General features: G+C 34.3%; 1 protein-coding gene across 41 annotated transcripts in view; it reads right to left on the bottom strand.

Annotated features, from left to right (window-relative positions):
- The window catches only part of ZBTB20 (zinc finger and BTB domain containing 20), an 893,822-nt gene that overhangs the window by 291,217 nt on the left and 592,633 nt on the right, over positions 1-9,972 (bottom strand). The window lies entirely within an intron of this gene.

The following is a 9,972-nucleotide window of genomic DNA, read 5'->3' as shown; positions in this document are numbered from 1 at the left end:
AGGAAATCCCTTCACTGTCTCATAGAACACAGCAAGACTCACCTGGGTTTCAACTGGTGTTCATCAGCCTGTTTAAAGTCAAGTGCTGAAAATAAAGAACTTTGTCTGCTTAATCCTTTTGGTCTTAACTGTGTCAATCTAATTAAAATTCCCTATATTTGAAATGTTGCCTTTTACAAAGAAAGAAAGCTGAACACTTCTCAAAAAAAAAAAGATGAAGTTTGTGTATAAAACACTTGTGGTTAATGCTGCATATTGGTGGGGTTTTTTGCTCTTCCTTTGGGACCACAAAAACAGACACAAGTACAGATAGAGGCAGGAGAGTGTGCGTGTTTTTTCATTAGGGGCTGTGCCTGTTCTTCTGTTCTATTTTTTATACATTAGAAAGAAAACTACCAATTTTCTTGATGTAGGCCATGTTACAAATCCACATATACCTATGCTTTCCTTTTCCTTTAGCTCCCAATCCTTGTGCCCATTTCTTCTTTTTTAAAATTTAGGGGCTGTCCTTATATCACCAGAAGATTCTGATAGCTGGCATTTTTGTGACATTCCTTTGTCAATTCATATTGCCTATTTCAATACAACATTCCCGAGAGAAATTCTTCCTACCTAAGATCACGAGCGATGGAACTTAAAAAAAAAAATGATGTCTGTAAACGTGATGTAATATTTGGAGGCAGCAGATATTATGTTAGTCAAATGATATAGCTGGTCAAATGAACTTTTAGCTCTATAATAGGCTAATAATTAAAAAGTAAATAAATAAATTTGTATATTTCTCTTTCTCAAGTACTACAACTGAAGACTCCAGAGGTCCTCTATATGCCTTCAAATGTTGCATTGCAACTGCGTTAATGCAATTCTATTCTCAGCCCAAAATGCAAAAAAAAAAAAGATTGAAAATGTAGATAGATGTTTCTGGAAAACTTCATGTCTCTAGCCCCTTCTTTATGTAGCTATATCTCTATCACATGAGACTCACACACAAATTATGGAGACTTCACCTAGAAAGTTCCAGTGGCCTTAGAAGCATATATATTTCTACCAGAAAAATAGCAACAGAAATTTTGGCCCAAAATACCACAAGATAAACAGAAAGAAAAACATAAAATGTAAAATTAAAAATATTAATAGTCTATATACAATCACCTTACATCCTAAAAAATTTACCAAATCAAGACTGTACAAATCATGCTATTTACCTTGGTTTTCATAATAGTACTTTCTGAGGGTTCTTATTTTTAAACAGGAAAATAATACATAAATGAGGAGGACATCAGAACAGTACAGAGGGCAAATGCAAGAGGCCCATATACTGTCTATAAAGCATTGCCAATTGTGAAAGGATTTGACATGCTAATATCCATTCATTCGGACTCGTTACTGAGACACTAAGAGCATGATGGCTGGCAGGCACAGCATTTAAGTGCAGTTACTCAGGCCCCCAAATATTGACAGAGTGCCAGATTCTAAGAAACTATTGATGTACACAGCCGGCCACAGCTCCAGACACCTCTCAGACAGAGTCTTTAAATGTCACAGATAAATGAATTTTCATGAAACTGGGAGAGAGAAAGGAAGAGCAAGAAAAGAGAAAGAACACAAAATGAGAGGCAGGATAAGGCAGAAGAAAGAAGAAAATCACTTCCATTACACTGTCATGAGAATATGTGAATCTCATCTCTAAAGCTTAGTCATAACTCTTTTACAAAGGATGTGAGATCAAGCCTCCTTAATATATTCTGTACCACCAACAAACTCAAACAGCCTTAATTTCTTTTGTGAGGTATTTAAAAAGTTAAGGGAGGAATACATTACAGAATGGCTTCAATAAATTACTTCTGAACAAATATGGTTTAAATATAAATATTACAAGACTTTTTCTTAAAAAAAAAAAAAAGAACTCCAAATATAATAAAATAGGAGCACCACAGGCATAAACAAACAGAAAAATTCTCCTGGGCAGCTTTCCATGTCATTAGAGGTTTAAAGTCAAGGTGTCCTTTTTTCCACCAAGTTCATTATCTTTCTGTGCCCTCTGACATCTTCCTTTCCAGTCCCATTGAAAGCAGTGATACCTAGTGTGTTTATCACAAGATAATTTGATAAAAGCCCCCTTCTTAACTTCTCCCTTTCTTCATAACCACAGAAAACACCTGCTAAGGAATTATGAGGTAAATCCATTACCTGACACATGATAACAGAAATGAGTCATGGATATAACTAGAACAATCAAATATTCCTTGGGAATCATGGGTAACTCAGTATATTTTAAATGTAAATGAAGCTTTTTATTCTTAAAGTCTTCCATCTGCTGAGGGCAACTTCTCTTGACCTGGATGTACTGAGTTGTTAAAATCAGCCACATTTTCAAAGTTAGAAGATGGTTTGCTTGTGCATTTACTTTTCTATATTAGAGTTGTACAAATCTCCACATTTTACATAAAGCAATCATGCCAATGCCCCTCCCACACACAATTCTTTCTCCTATTGAAAAGTACATGGGGTAAATGCTTTTTAAACTCAAAGCAATATGGCTTCGCAAAGCCTCAGTTGTCTTTTTTACTAGGATCACAATAAACCTTGGCATATATTATTTTTCAGCATCTGGCTTTCTCTTCCTTGGGGAGCTGGGATATTAGCAGATACCTGGAGAATAAAGTTTCATAGACCAAATCTTCCAAAGGGATTTTGTTTTTGCATCAACTTTTCAGCAACTTCTTAATATTTTTCTTTTTTATGTTAGGAGATTTCCTACCATGGGAAAGAATAATTATTTTCCTTGTTTCTAAAGGCTTTTATTTTGGAGGCAAAATCGGTTTTAACTCAAATGGAAATTGCAATAAAATCTCAGACACTGTAATCAGTGACTGCATTAAAACTCTCAAGAAGTTTGCCAACTTCCATGACAGACCATAATTCAACCAGGATCATGAAGAGACATTATCCACTTTGCCTGGGGGCATTCTAATGTTTAAAACTCAAAACTTTTTATAACGTACAAATTTAGTTCAAGGAAATTTTAATAAGTTACAAACACATACACATACATACACACGTATGGTGATTTTTTCCCCCCTGTGACCATATAATAAACAGAGAGGTTTTGGTTCACTATAGGATGAGGCCCAGCAAAAACTTAAAAAAGGGGCATTACATTTTTCTGACTATAAAAGTAATAGATTTTTTATTAATCAGTGACTAGCTAAATAAACTGTGGGACTCCCGTACATGGAATACTGTGATGCTGCTAAAAAAAGAATAAGATAGATTAATATCTACCATATAACAAACTATAAAAGATATCATATAAGGTAAAAATCCCATTTCTATGGATAAAATATATATTTGTAGATGTGATGCATATATTGGTATATGTATAAACAATTTTCTGGGATAAGATACAAGGCATTATTTTTTTGAAGGGGATAGGAGGAGGAGGGGTTTACTTCTAATTTAATACTTTTCTATTCTGTTTGAATATTCCAACTATAAATTTAAAAAGTCAATAAGGAGTAAAGTACTGAAGAAACTACCTTATAATACTCTGACCCAGCAGTAACGACTGTGGAATGTTTGGTGGATTGTATCCCTCCACTTCGAGAATAAGATCTTTTTCATTTCCCTGGGCTGGGAAACCCAAAACATGTCTATGTGCTGCTGCTCTGCTATCCACCTTCCTGAACAGCCTCAACTACCATATGTTTTTGATCACCAGGATATTGGTGGAGCAGCACCTGCCATGTGTGATTGATACTTCTCAAAATTACAAACATTATTTTTTCCCTCATCAACTTGTGTCCCTCTAAAAGCATAAACCTTATGCAGCCCCAAAATGGTAAGGCTTTTCATGAAGTAAGCCATAGATGGAGTTGGGGGCAGAGTGATCTCATGATGAACACACAGAGATGCTTCCTTGCAAGGTACACTGCCTTAGAAGTTCTCCAAGGGCTGAAGAAATAGAAGAAAGTATACAGGGAAGTGACACACTGCTGTGATTTCTTAGGCAACTGACCTAATGATTACCAACACATTTTAATACTTATTTGGTAAAGATTCTTTTCTGAGGAAGAGTTTAAACACTGCCTTTCATATAAAACATGATGCTACTGTTCATTCTTTAAATATCTTCTCCTTTCAGCAAAATTAAGAACTTTACCACCTTTGTTGTTGTTATTGAAAAAAAAGTAATAATGATAATCATCATTTTTATTATGGCTAAATCTTACTGATTACTTTCTATGAGCTGGGTGCTTACATTATTTTCATTTCATCATAAAAGTGCTTCTGCTATTATTATTATTATCATTCCCATTTATAGATGAGAAAATCTAGGCTTAGAAATGTTGAGAACTTGGCCAATGTCATAGCTAATCTAATAAAAGGTAGATGAAGGACTCAAATCCACATCAGACTGACTCCAATAATATCCTTTTCCAGATTAACTTCATATGACTCCTCATTCTGAAGTCCAAATTATGTCCATAGCTTTTTTATCTTTCTCTTACACTGTGTATGTATGTGTGTGTGTGTATACAAGTGAAAGAACATAGAGTTTCAAAAACAGTATCATGAAATTTCCCTAGGACTCAACTTTCCTTACCTATAAAATGGCTAGCACTTACCTTAGCAGTTTATTATGAGGACCAAATGAAATAATATAAATGAAAACAATACAGCCAAAAGAAAACATTATTAATGTTTTACAATTTTCATTCTTTATATAGTGGTTGTGTCCAAGAGAAGGTGATTACGAAAATGCATAGGCTTAACTTCCATTATCAAATAACAGAACAATTATATTATTAAATCCTAGGAAGAGATTCCTAAAAGATTGAGATAGGAACTTAATGTAAGGCAGGATTCAGGTGAATCTTGGGCTTATGGGTACTATACTGGGAACAGTCTATGGGTTAGCAGCACTTCCTAGTTACTTTTATGTCTCTCTCCTCAGTCTCTGGTTTGGTAATTCCTGAATCTACACCAGTAGCTCTCAGGAGATGGTTGCCTTCTTTTCCTTTTGTCAGGTTATGAAGTCTAATGGAATTTAGATGCAGTAACAACATGCCGTCTCAAGGTCCTTTCCCACACATTATAAATAATACTTAGAACATTCCTTTAATTTGAAATTTCCAATCAGGTAAATTAATAGTGCCCTACTTTGTAAGTTTGGTTATAGGCTTCAGTCATATGAATTAATAATACTTCCATTAACTTCATCATATTCATTTCCTTTAAAAGCTTGTAGATCAGGAACCATGTCTTCTACTTTCTTGGAAACTCTATACTTACTAGAGAGTCCTATAAATAAAATGAAACTTTAAAAAGTACTGACTTCACCTTTGACTCATAACTAAACCTGACTCTGGGCTTCAAATGCTATTTTTTCCCACTTGGCTCATCAGATATAAGTGTTTCAGTTATTGACTTAGGCCAAGCTATATGCTCCTATAATTCACTCCATTCTAAAAACTGGCTGCATCTTGGTGCTTGACTTTTCTTGAGGTCCTAGGAGTTGTTCTAAAATTACTGTCTTAACATTTTTCTCTCAGGACATCCTTTAACTTGTGGAAAATATCTGGAAAGAATGGAGTTAAAAAAAATGAGACATCTGCTGTCTAGACTTTGAGAAAAGCAGTGATATTCAGAAAGACCAGATTCAACTAATCAGGAGTATAAAAGTTATATTAAATTTATTAGCCTTCTTATCTTTAGAGCTCAGGTAGGAAACAAGACCCAACCTTCACATGCCAACAGGTATCAAGTGAGTGAGGTCAGCACAGCTTATACCCTTATGAGGTCGGGGCGCATATGCTTACAAGTATTCTTCCCGAATTCAAAAGAAACATTGTTTGGCTTTATCTCACACAGGTCAGCACCCTGGCGGACCACCTGATAGCTTCCCTGGTCCTTGACCAATTTGAACAAGGAGTGTTTATATTTTATTTCTTATTTTGTCATACGAAGACTATAGGATCTACTCAAGACTATCTTTATTTTACGGCATGTCCATATTCCATAAATATTCCCATTCCCCATCTTAGAATGCCATCACTTATTTATTCATTATAAATCAATACTAGATACCTTAGGGAAGGATGGATTGACAGATAAGAGATGAGAGATAGACGATGATGATATAGATAGATAGAGAGATAGATGATAAATAGATAGATTAGATTAAATAAAAACAGAGGGAAGGACCAAAAGCTAATGACAATATTTATTGGTTCAAGTTTTAGTGTCAAGAAAGGAGATCCCTTTAAATACCTTTAGAATAGGTATAGAAGGATAGATGGCATTTCAAAGTACAGACAAGAGGAGAAATCATATCAAGCAGAATAAACAAACACGAATAAAAAAGGTCATCATGCAGTGGGTAAAGCAAATCATTTGGTTTGTGAAAGAGTGTAATGAGAAATAAAATTGGGAACATAAATTAGAGCTGGATCACATGGGAACTTGAGTGCCAAACCAAACATCATCACTGTGTTAATAATCTAGGAGTGGAGAAAGTTCAGTCAGCAACTCATGAGCTATCACCATTTCAACAGAGAGTGTTAAAATCCAACACAGCCTTTGAAGCTTTAGGCTCCACAGAGGAGATGCTACATTAGGGGTTGGAAAAAAGGTCCTCACATTTAATATGTCTTACCCCAGCTGAGAGATTATCATGCTTCATCTTTTGAGGTTAATCACATAATTTGAACAAGAATCTCACCAGCTCCTAATGATACCTGCACTGATCTTTCATTATCAATAGCAAATGCCTCAGAGTTAACTAAAGACTAATGGAACTGCTGATTAAGATGTAAGAGGTTAGCATCTTGAGCACATCTGAGATGTCTTGAGAAAATATGATGGAAGCTGTCATTTGACTCTGAATAGAGCCAACAAGTTCACAAATGATTGGTTACTCATATGTGTCTAGTTCTCGTTCTCATTATGATACCGAAAGTCATTTCAGTGCATTTGAAACTCTGGGCTCTCCTTACATATTCTTTAAAATTCACTGCTAAATCTTTAGGATTCTCTTATTTTAGTCATGACAGAAACACTCTTTTCCCAGTACTTCTATCCTCCCTCTTTATTGTTTTTATTGTGTTTATGGACTTCTGACATACTTTATATGTTATGTGTGTATTTGCTGATTTTCTGGTCCTTTCCTCTGAATATTAGCTCTTTGAAGACAAGAATTGTGTGTGTATATGTGTTTTGTTCATTGCTATATCCTCAGTACCTAGAAAAACACTTGCTGAAAGAACATTTTTAAAAATGGACCAAAATATAGGGGGAGGTAAGCAAATACTAACTAACATGGTGGAAAAAAAAAAAAAAGAAAAAGAAAAAGAAAAGCTTACATGTAAAGCCTCCCTCCAAAAATTCATATTCCATATGAATATCACCAAGTAATAAGCTCAAATCACTTAAAATGTATCTATTTGCTCTCTTATTGTTAACTAAATAACATAACAGAGCTCATCTCCATTTTATACAGATTTATTCAGGAAATCATATCAACGAGAAATGCTCTGAGATAGGAGATGGAATGCAGGATTTCGGCTTCTGACTGCAGGGCTAGGGTTTTTACTCCATAGAGCTAGGTTCTATGCACTATTTTATACCAGTTTGTATTTCATAATCAATGAAATGTTAGTGTTGAATTGCATGGGACACTAAAAACTTGAAAAAAAAAAATACTGCCATTAGCTTATGGCCCTTCTGGTAGCACATGGCCTTCTCTCAGAAATACACAAATAGCAAAATAGAAAGAGGAATGGTGAATTCCTCAAGTGGATAGAACTGTTTGTTTTTAAATTTAATTTTAAAATCTAGAGTGTTCTTTTTCATCATAATTGTATTGCGCCCTACTGGACACAAAGGAATGAGATTTAGAAGGCTATTAAAAAAATAATAGCTACAGCTCAACAAAGCTCTAGGAACACTATGGCTTCTCTTTCTTCAGATCCTCTTTTATTCTGAAATTATCTTCTGGTTTAAAACTCTCAATCAATAGATCATCATAAATTCTAATCGAAAAATCAAAACTATTAAAGTACTATAAGAAAACAATGGTTAGCCCTTTCATAATCCTGACATAAGGAAGGATTTTCTACTCATGATTCAATATCTAGAAGCAATACTAGAAAAGATTGGTAAAACTGATTGCATTAAAAGCAAACCTCTGAATGGCAAAAAAGGACCATAACAATGTAAGAAAATAAAAAAATAGAAAAACACAAATGACAGACTGGGAAAAAATATCTGCAACTCATATCACAAATAAAAATCACATCACACATAATCACAAATAAAATACTCTTAATATATAAGTCACCAGAAATCAGTAAGAAAATGACAAACAACCTACCAGGAAAGCAAAGGCAGAGAGCGTGAACAGATACCTCATAGAAAAATAAATACTAATACCATTAAATGTATCAAGAGATGCTCATAATTACTTAAGAGAAACACAAATTAAAACTACATGGAGAAAAGATTTTTCATCTATTGACAAAAATCCTAAAGTATTTTGATGAGGCTGGGGGTAAAACAGTCACTTTCACGTATTGCCAATGGTGCTACTAAATGAGAGAAACACTGTTGAGATCAATTTGCAAAATTTCTCAAACTTCAAGATGCCTATAGCCTCTGGACTAACAATTTCACTTCTGAGAATTTATCCTACACATAAACCTAGACACCTGAAAAATGATTTATATACAAGGTTGCTTACTGGAGCATTGTTTGAAATGACAAAAAAATGTTTATCAATAGGGAACTGATAGAATAAACTATGATACATTAATATAATGAAATACCATTCAACTGATAAAAAGATTAAGGTGGCATGCTCTATGTACTGATTTGGAAAGATCCCCGAGGTGTATTAGAGAATTCAAGACTCATAAATGCATTGAAAATGCAAGATGAGAATAGTGTATACGGTGGCCTACCTTGTGTGTGAGAAGTTGGGTGGAAAAGAATATCTATAGATATATATTTTTGCATATATACAAAGATCTCTGGAAGATTACACTAGAAACTAATAAAAGTGGTTACCAATGAGAACGGAAGGAGGAAGAGGTAAATGCGGAGAAGGGAATGAAGCTTCTCCATGAAGAACTTTCTCCAGTTTTAAAATTTTGGACCCTGGAAATATATTATCTATTCAACTAAAACTATATATTAAAAATCTGATTCAAAGAATAATTTCATGTAAAAATGAAAAATGAAGGTGGCATAACAATGATAAAATATTTTAGACACTGATGCATTTGGGCCAATGTGGTAAAAGGAGTATTTGCCATTCTTGGGGCTCCACCACTGTGGACTATAAAATGCTTCAGTTCCTTCCTTCCCTAGCTTTGCAGCATTCTTATATTATAAAACAGCTGCTCCTTTCTAAGCCCAGTGGAGTGACCAGCATAATGCATAATGACATTAAATGTAGCAACCATGAACTAGTTGGGACGAATGCCCTTAAAAGCTAGAGTGACCCCCTTATATATTCAGCTTTCCATATATTGACTGGAGAAGACCTGGCTGTCCACATGTTGTTACATAAGAGGAAAAAAAAAAACATTTCTTAAGGAATTTACACAGATGAAATTTTTAAAATAATGTATAATATATATTCATTTGTTATATACTATTTATTAAGCTTCTAAAGTGCTCAGTGATGTATTCAGCATTCAGGAGATTACTAACATCAGGCAGAATACAGCATAGGATGAAGATGTAAGATCTAGCAAAATATATAAATCTATGTAAGATTATGTAAGATAACATATGCCACCTTCTAGCCCCATCCTAATGTTACAAAAGTTAATGAAGATGTCTATTGAGTATTTGGGGGTTCCTAAGGAGATGCCTATATAAAAAGCACAATACCATTAATAATAAATTTAGCATAAGTCATCTAATTTGGGAGAAATAAGCAATTATTCCCTGGTCAGATAGAATAGC

The sequence above is a fragment of the Tamandua tetradactyla genome, chromosome 10 (assembly GCF_023851605.1).
Source record: "Tamandua tetradactyla isolate mTamTet1 chromosome 10, mTamTet1.pri, whole genome shotgun sequence".
In the NCBI taxonomy this organism is placed as follows: domain Eukaryota; kingdom Metazoa; phylum Chordata; class Mammalia; order Pilosa; family Myrmecophagidae; genus Tamandua; species Tamandua tetradactyla.
Note: the sequence above shows the minus strand (reverse complement) of the source record. Positions and strands in the feature narration are given on the sequence as shown.